The 9,645-nt window shown below is 39.9% G+C and overlaps 1 pseudogene; it reads left to right on the top strand.

The window, feature by feature from the left end:
- Positions 1–1,933: 1,933 nt before the first annotated feature.
- Positions 1,934–9,645, top strand: LOC146380585 (integrin beta-1-like; annotated as a pseudogene).

Raw genomic sequence — 9,645 nt, 5'->3', positions numbered from 1 at the left:
CCTTGCAAATTCAATGCATTGGATTTGAGGTTTAAAATATCTCCTCTTGCAAGTGGAGGAAAGTCCTGAGCCTTTGTATTTTGAGCAAGAACTGTGTCCTCAAAACTCATTTAGCTTGTGTGCTGCTGGGTCAATATCTTTTGGGGCTTTAGTCGCATGCTGTGGTCAGCAAGGCCAAACAATCGAGAAAGCAGAGCTCTGCAAAGATTGTAAGAGATAGCGTGTGCTCTCTAACACCGGCCCAGTGCTATATGAGGACAAGTATGACAAGTAAGTGTCTTTTTCTTTTCTTCAGCTTTTCTCAGCAGAAAGCTGGGGAATTATTCTCTTTATCTTTGGCCTTACTTGAAGAGATCATTTGCTGCTCACGACCCTGAAACATAAGCCAGTTGATCCACTTGTGGCTGCTACAGGAAAGAGGATAACAGAGGGAGGGAGAGGTGGCAAAGTCCCACAGCTCGTGTTTTGCACAGGATGTGTATAAAGAAACCATCTGGTCCCTCCCCCAGAGGGAAGGGACCCCTACTCTCCTTCACGTTTGTCTACACACAGTAGAATCAGTCAAGGTAAGTGCCTTTTATTTCTATTGTATAAACCAAACACCCACAGGTCAAATTCATAGTCTTTTGTAAGCTACTCAGTGCAGAGATTATTTTCCTTAAACCGCAATTACAACTCCACTCTGCCTTAATGATTTGAGAGGAAAGAATGGTCAACATTTTAGCCAGTAAATTACTTTCTTTTTCTTCCAGATGAGCATCCTATTTGCTGTTGTCCTGTTATTGTACTGCAGATGCAAAGCCACAGGAACACAAGGTGGGTCAATACTTTTCTCATTGAGGATGCGATGAAAGTAAACTGTCTCATTATTCTTGCCGCTCAGAAATTCTCATTTAGATTGTAGCCCGGATCCCACCAGTTGTTTGCCAGTCAAAATTTGCTCTTGTCATCTGCTGCAGGCTGAGCTGCTCTCTCTTTTATATGCAGCGCAGCTCCAGACGCGATGGGACAGCAGGTGGACGTGCGTTCACTTCTGTGGGGCAATTTTTATTCTTTTTTTTATTCTTTTCTTTTTTTTTTTGCAGTGTGTCACAATGATAAAAGCAAATGGGTTTGAATCAAATTTTAGGAAATACACTTATGTTAGTTGCCTTCACAGAAAGATATCCAGGATTTCTTTCGTCTGTGTAATCACTACTCATTTGCAGACAGTTGTGAGAGGATGGACTCCCCTCTCGTGTGTCTGAATGCTAAATATGAAGCTGCAGCAAACAGTCGGGTACATTAGCTCAGCAGTCCAACCTTTTTACCGGTTTATGTCCGACAGTATTTTCAGGGGTCGTCCTTTAAAGTGTCGCGGATAAATACAACAAAATAAAACTAGTGCCACTACCAAAAAAAAGAAGATTTATTCATAACACATGGGAAAAGACCCAGGGAAACCTAGTTAACGATAAAAACAATAACAAAATAACGATAAAAACCGATATAAAACATACATTTCACACCTGAGCCTCCACTCTCGCAGTCCGGTACCAAAAGACTCACGGGCCGGTGGTTGGGGACCGCTGCATTAGCTCACTACGAATGAGGGAACCCATCGGCTAGTTAGTAGTGATGTGCGGATCGATACTGAAATATTGATTCCTCCGATACCAGTCATTTATGTTCTAGAATCGATTCTCACATTAAAATATCGATATTTTAGTAATTTAGGGTAAATTTGTAGTTTATCATTAACAGGAACACTGTGGAAATAACCTATATCATTCGGATTGTCTACAATTGGAAGGAACTACTTCCTCTTCCGCCTTTCATAGTCATGTGCGAAATATGGCTGTATGAATGTGGCAGCCCCTTGGAGTGCGCATAATTGGAGTTATGTGCGGACGTGTTTTACATCCACAAACAGCCGAGACGTGGTTTGCGATACATGTGGCAAGAAAGTGAGGTGCTGTGGCAACACCACAAATTTGTCAAACACCCCAGAGTAAATCATATCACAGAATATGACGAGCTGAAGAGGAGTGGACAGGGACAGGTGCTGCTAGGGCGAGACAGACGTCTCTCACGGAGTCCTTTAGTGCTGCAGGCAGGCAAGGTGTTCAAATAGCGCACAACTTCAGGTTTTTTATTTCTATATGATGAATTCTGCATTATTAAGTGATAAGAACAAGTAATCTGATGTCCTGTAATCATTGTGACACTATAATTTGAGATACAATAAATAAAATATGTTTTTGTACAAAGTATCGGTATCGGATCAGTATCGTCAATACCACCCTGAATATTACTTGGTATCGGATCGGAAAGGAAATCAGTGGTATCGCACATCACTACTAGTTAGCCGATTTATCCTTTGGGGGCAACAGTATTTTTTGTTTGGCTCATAAACTCTACTAGCCACCAGTATGCCCACCATGTGAAGTCCAACTGTTTCCAAATAGTTGTGGCTCTAAATAAGAAAATAACCCTAAAGCATACCTTCCTTTATCTCTCTTTTTTTTTTCACTTTCATAATTAAGACCACACACTCAACAGGAAAATACTCAGAGGTCATTTTCCTTTTCCTTTCTGCAACCAAATGTATCGCCCCCAGCTGGCCATTGCCAAAAATGCAGGTTATAGTTTATAGTTTTTAGTTTATTTATTTATATAGCACATTTAATTACAACAGGAGCGTTGACCAAAGTGCTGTACAAGAATATAACATACCTAATAAAATAACTGTACAAGAATACAACATACCTAATAAAATAACTTAGAGAATTGATAGCAAACACCAAATATGAATTAACAAATAACTCTCATGCTGTATTAAAAGCCAGTAAATAAAAATGTGTTTTAAGATAAGATTTAAAAAGATTGACAGTAGGAGCCTGTCTGATGTATAGGGGTAAATTATTCCACAGCTTAGGCGCTACGACTGCAAATGCTCGATCGCCTCTATGAACCAGCCTCGACCTTGGTACTGCTAAAAGCAAAAGATCACTTGATCTAAGAGATCTGAGGGGGGTAAAAGTCTGCAAGAGGTCAGACAAATACCCGGGAGCCAGGTTTATGGCACTTTTCTGACCCTAAAGCTTGCGCCCATCTTTTATTTACCATCTATACTTGAACATATAAGCAGGGTATCCAGTTAAAAAAAACATATGTGTGCCTCAAAACTTCCTGTTCTGTCCACCAGCCATTGTTTCCATCTATCCACCCATTTCATTATGCATATCAAATTCAGGGTTGCAGGGGAGTTTGAATTTTTTTTTAAATTACATTCTGACTTTTTGTTTTTCGGGGGGGGGGGGGGGGGGGGGGGGGGGGTTGTTTGTTTGTTTGGGGGGTTTATTTCAGTTCCATTTCAGTTAGTTTCCAGAGTGGATTTTCTTGTTTTAGTTTAGTTTTTATTGGTTTCGGTGTTAGTTTTTCAGCTTTTGATTTATTATTACATGGTGGGAATATGTCAGTGGCATGACATCCTGTGTCCACACAACAAAATGTTCTCAGGTGTGACTGATCAACAGAAAGTGCTACAAAACACCTGTTTGCTAGACTACAGTTATCTGCGTATTCATAAGCAGATATCAGTTTATAGAGATTCAGTTAGCTTAAACAGTTAAGATACCTCTGTAGTTTTAAAAAAATAATCTGTTTATGGACTACAGTTTAGGAGGTATTGATGCATACAGATTTTTAGTGTGACTAAACTGATGACAAACAGCCAGCAGTGTGATTCTGATCATATATTGGCTTGAAATGTAATTCACAAAGCCTGCATTTTTAACATGGGTCAAGTACAAACTATAGAATGTTTTTTAAGTTGTAAGAAAAGTGTTGCTAGGTGACTGACAAGGAAAAATGTGCATTGACAATTTGTGATTTTGTGCTATGAGAAACAGAGAGAGGAAAAATCTGATCTGATCTTTACTTGACTTCCAAAATGTATCCAGTACAGAGCATAAAAATCAAAGTTTGCTTTTCTTCTGCGTACGGTGCATTCACATGATGGAATATTGGAGCCTCTTGCTAGTTTCTGTTCTCTTGCAGACCATTCACATCACGAATGTGAAAGTCAAGGGGTCAGGAGCTGTGGAGAGTGCCTGGCAGCAGGGCCACATTGTGCCTGGTGTACTTAGGAGGTGAATGGCCTTGGAAATACTCTGTGACTTCTTTTTTGGCGGGTTCACTGTTAACTGAACACCAAGTATATTTTTGGTCCACAAAAAGTTTTTCAGTACTCCAGATCTGTTCCCTTAACAGAGAGATGCTTAGTGGATATAGAAATCTCCAATTTATTTGAGTGGAGACCTTGAAAAGTTAGCAGCGGATGGGTTAAGTCCTAGTTTGTATTTTGTATTAAGATTGAACGCTATTACTGATTAATCCTAATAAAATTAAGTAGTTACATATTTAATTACTTAAATTACAGTACTGTGTAAAAGTCTCAAGCCACACCTTATATCTTCATATGCTGCTTGGGAAATAGGTGTAAAATATAGAAGGCAAAATATAGAAGGCAAAAACAGAGTCTGTGCAATCTAAGGAACTTGAAGGTGAATATTTTTTTTTAAAAAATGGCTTCACAACAGCCACCCTTCAGCTGAGAACATTTCTGATCAAGATTAAACTCAAGCACCTCTCACAGGTGCTGTGTCAGGTATTTGCTGCACTTTTTCCTATTTCTGAAGAACATAACTTTCATATAATCTTCATTTTGCTATTCTTCATTTTGCGATAGCTGATGAAGCTATGGCTTTTTTTAGGCCTGCCACTTCTTCTGTCCTCTATTTGTCCAGTTCTCCAGTTTCCTTAATTTTTTATGGGCAGACTGCACACGATGCCAAAATATCGCATCTTTTCAGCTAATAGAATCAGCTTGTTGGTTCAAAAGTACTATTTTATGTCTGTTAAATTGTGTTATCTCTTCCTATCTCTCTTTCTCTCAGTTCATTGGTTTAACAACTAAAAAAGATCCCTTTAAAAATGGTCAGATACAAGGACTGAACTGAAAATGAGTGAAAAAGGAGCCACTGTCCAGAGGAAAACTGCATGAATGTCTGACTCCTTGGAAGCAAAAATATAAACTATTCGAGGGTGGCTCAAAACCTTTGCACAGTACTGTATATTTAGTACATCATATGTTGTCGTGTGCATGTTGTGTTGTATCAAACAGCGATGTAAGCATGTGTTTTATAACAACAGTAAACCCTGTAAGCAAATTTTTAATATATGAAACATCATATGTGTTCCATTTTAATGATGTTGTTGAAAGATGAAGGGCTTTGTTTTTTGAGTTAAAAGAAACACACAGAGAGACACACACACACATTCACATCCTTTCTGTACTGCTTCCATTAACTGCAGCACTGACTTTGCCCTTTTTGCAGTCAGTGTTGATGTAAGGCGTTGAACTTAACTTAAAGCTGTGTAAAGAATTTTCTAGAAGTGGGTCAGCACATATGGGAGCGCTGCGACACAGCCGGAGCCCTGCTAAAGAGGGGCTGTCCTTTTGATCACCTGGAGGACCCTAGAGGTTCCACTGTCCTTCTGAAAAACCGGAAGATCACCTTTCATCCTAAAGAACAAAGACATAAACGCCTGCACAGAGTAGTGACCCAGCTCCAGCCTCAGACTGTCCTTCTGCACCTCAGACCAGGTGGGTATAAATTACCAGTATAATTAATGCATTTTTAATTACATTAGTAATGTCACTTATTAGCTTTAGCAAACTGCGCATAAAAGAGGGATGTAGCCAATGTCATTAGTTTGTGTAATGCAATTTTTTAAGCACTTAGCCTTTATCGTGATAACATCATGGGAAGGAAAGGACACTACATGTATTGTATCATGGTGACAATGCAAAGTCAAGTGAATAAGGCCCAAGTCACACAGCCCTAAAGGCCAGTCTGCAGCCATTTTGCAACCACTGGTTGCTGGGGTGGCAGCAAGGTGGTGCGGTGATTAGCACTGTTGTTCTCTCTGGATACTCCAGCTTCCTGCCACAGTCCAAAGACATTTGATTAGATTAACTAGTAATTCTAAATTGCCCATAGGTGTTAATGTGAGTGTCTTTATGTGTTAGCCCTGCCTCTCACCCTCTTGCCCTATGGTAGCTGGGGTAGGCTCCAGCCTGGTAGCAGGGAGGATAAGCGGAAGATAATGGATGGTGGATCAGAGTGGATTGATATTTGCTAGGGAAAAATGTGTATTGGCCAAAAAATTGCAATTGCTTGAGTCACTAGCAGATTGCTAGTTTGCTTACTTGTCTAAAAATACTTTTTATAAGCAGTACTGAAACTCTGAACAGTGAGACATAAAATGCATTGCCTTTAAAGTTCCACCTGGTGAAATGTGTTGGCTTCAGCACTGACGCATAAGTTGTATTTTGAAAGTGAACTCTCTCCATTTCTGTCTGTGTTACTCTTTCTCAAGTTTTTAATATCACTCAGCTAGCAATTAACAAGTGTTTGAAGACAAGTCAAGGTCTTCCATGTAGACATAACGGATGACTGTGGCAATCTGCTAGTGACCAAAGTAGTCTGGAGATTTTTGGTGCAGCTCTCTCCTTGTGACTGATTTCAACTAATGAGAGCTTTCCTTCAAGTCTTATGAAACTAAAGCAGTCGTAAGTCAGTCAAAAAAAAAAAACACCTTTAGAAGCAATGACCAAATCAGGTTTACAGGGTATTGTGCACAACCTTGGCTGAGTAATGAGGAGACCAAAAACACCCAGCGACACCCACACACAAAAGAAACCATGAACCACAAAATCTTTTTGTATCAACTGCATAAAAATATCAAATGTAAAAGTAGAAACCCTCCACAAATATCAGAATCAGCCTGAAACAGTGTGTGATGTGTGCACACTTCCAAATAGTACAGAGCTACTTTTATAGCTGTGGTGTGTTTTGCAGTAGAATTTCCACATTTCCCATCTATAGTAGAACCCCAGAGCTTTGAGGTGAAGTTCAAACAGGTAAAGGACTACCTCATAGACCTGTACTACCTGATGGATCTGTCTTTTTCCATGGAGGATGACCTGATGAATGTTAAAAAGTTGGGGGCTGACCTCATGAAAGAAGTGAAGAATATCACCAGTGACTTCAGATTGGGTCTGTTTGCCTCAGTTTCCTTATCATATGAAATTTAGGTCAATGCAATTTTCTTATAACTTTTTATATCTGTATATTCATTTTTTTTGAATACCCTTGTGCCCCATTTACATAGTTATACACCTGGGAGCTGCCCAGTATAATCGTAATCTTACTACTGACCACTGAGCAGCACTGCTGGAGTGATTGGGAATTAGGTGCTTTGCTCAAGGACAACTGGTAGCTTTTGGGAGACAGGAAACCATTAGTTATCTTACTCCCCCCCCCCCCATCCTTTTTTTTTATTCACTTCTCAGCACACAGTACTTCTTATTTCCCTTTGTTCCTTTCCACTTCCACTTCCAAAAGATTTTGTTGCATTTGTGGGAAAGACAGTGATTCTATACATCAACACTGCAAAGGACATGCTCAGAAATCCCTGTAAAAGGACTTAGCCCTGGCCCTGCACCCCTCCCTTCACCTACCACAACATCCTAAGCCTCACCACCAACGGAAGCGTCTTCACAGAGCTGGTAGGGGGGCAACGGATCTCCAGTAACCTGGATTCACCAGAGGTTGGGTTGAATGACCTGATGCAGGCCACCATGTGTGAGGTAATGTGAGAAAGCCCAGCAGGGAGCTCGACTGCAATACAGATATTGTTGCTTTTGTTTGAGTGGGCGTTATGTGGAGGAAGTGGAAAGACTGCAGACAATAGATGAAAGGGCTATTACAGAATACTAAGCTTCCTTTGGGAAACTGCATCACTCAGTTTTGGGTGTATCTTAGACTCACAAGCTCTTAAACATGAAAATTTGATTTCTATAATTGAATTTCACAGGTTTTTGATATAAGCCCTAAACTTGAAGGCACAAAGTATTACTCATTCACAGTTATTTGATTACATAGAAAAGCAGGAAGGTAATTCTTTTCTAGAAGTCTGTCAGAAACACTTAGGTCGTGGTCGCTGTGTTCAATTTGCTGCCAATCGGTAATTTATTGACTAAAAGTTCTTCACTTGCAGCGGCAGATTGGCTGGAGAAACGTGACCCGTCTGCTGGTGTTCTCCACGGATGCTGTTTTCCATGTTGCTGGAGATGGAAAATTATCCTGCATTGTGCTTCCAAATGATGGGAAGTGTCACTTGCTACAAATATATACATTTTTTAGAAGAACTTTAATTTTTTTTTTACTAAAGAAAAAAAGTTCAAGCTTAAATGGTGTTTTCATTATAGGTCTATTATAGTTGGACTTATACTGAAATGGGCCAAACATTGAAAATCATTGCAGAATTAATGTTTTATTTAATGGTTTTAGGATATCCAGAGAAAAAAGTGCATTTTCAACAATTGCACAGTGGTTAACACAAGGATTCCTAGTTCAAACCTGTCAGCTGCATGGGACTTGCATGTTCTCCCTGTGCATGCATTGGGTCCCTCCAGGTATTCCAGCTTCCTCTCACAGTCCAGAGACATGCATGTCAGGTTAACTGGTGATTCTAAATTGGCCATAGGGCTGAGTGACTGTCTGTCTCCCTGTATTAGTCCTGTTACAGACTCACCCATTATCAGTTGGGATAGGCTCTAGCCCCCTGTTAAAAAAAAAAAACGGATGCATAAATCAACAATATGTTACTTCAGTGTGCTACAGCAGACCATGGATAATATTTTTTAGCCCATGAAAAACACAAGCACTCTCATGATGTGATCTGTTAGATGTGTAGTGCTACAGTAAACGAAAAAGTGTGTTCTCCTCTGTCACTGGACTCTATAGACAGGTACACCAATCCAAATTACTGAATTCAGGTGTTCCAATACCTTCGATGGCCTCTGGTGGAAAGGCGATTATATGTTGTAGTATTTCAGGAGTTGGGCTCAGTCCCTTAGATCTAAATAAAGGAACTTTTAATGTGTCAACATAACAAGACATTTAGGACTGTTTCATGCTCCCAACTTTTTGGGAACAGTTTGGTGACGGTGCCTTCATGCTCCCACATGATCGCGTACCAGTGCACAAAGCTAGGTCCATAAAGACATAGATAAGTGAGCGAGTGTGAAAGAACGTGACTGGCCTGCATAGAGTCCTGACCTCAACCTTATAAAACACCTTTTAGATGAATTAGACCAGAGACTGCAAACCAGGTCTGGGAAGATGGTTAAACATTCCCATAAACACACTTGTAAACCTTGTGGAAAGCCTTACCAGAAGAGCCGAAGCTGTTATATCTCCGATGGGTAATCCATATTAAACCCTGTGGATTAAGAATGGGATGTTTAGCACCCCGAGGTGACTGCTGTTGTGATTTGGCGCTTTATAGATAAAATTGAATTGGACTGAATGTTACCGAGGCAGATGAGCGGATACTTTTGAGATTACAGATAGATAGATAGATAGATAGATAGATAGATAGATAGATAGATAGATAGATAGATAGATAGATCTACTTCTGCTACTTCTAGCAAACATAGCATTTCGGAGCAATGCAAATTACTTTTAGAACCATTTTCACTAAAAAGGCTTTTATAAACCCAAAATATACACCAGCAACAAAAGACAAATA

The sequence above is a fragment of the Perissodus microlepis genome, chromosome 9 (genome assembly GCF_051167445.1).
Source record: "Perissodus microlepis isolate ML-2025 ecotype Zambia chromosome 9, ASM5116744v1, whole genome shotgun sequence".
Taxonomy (NCBI): Eukaryota; Metazoa; Chordata; class Actinopteri; order Cichliformes; family Cichlidae; genus Perissodus; species Perissodus microlepis.
This window is presented reverse-complemented; position numbering and strand designations above follow the sequence as displayed.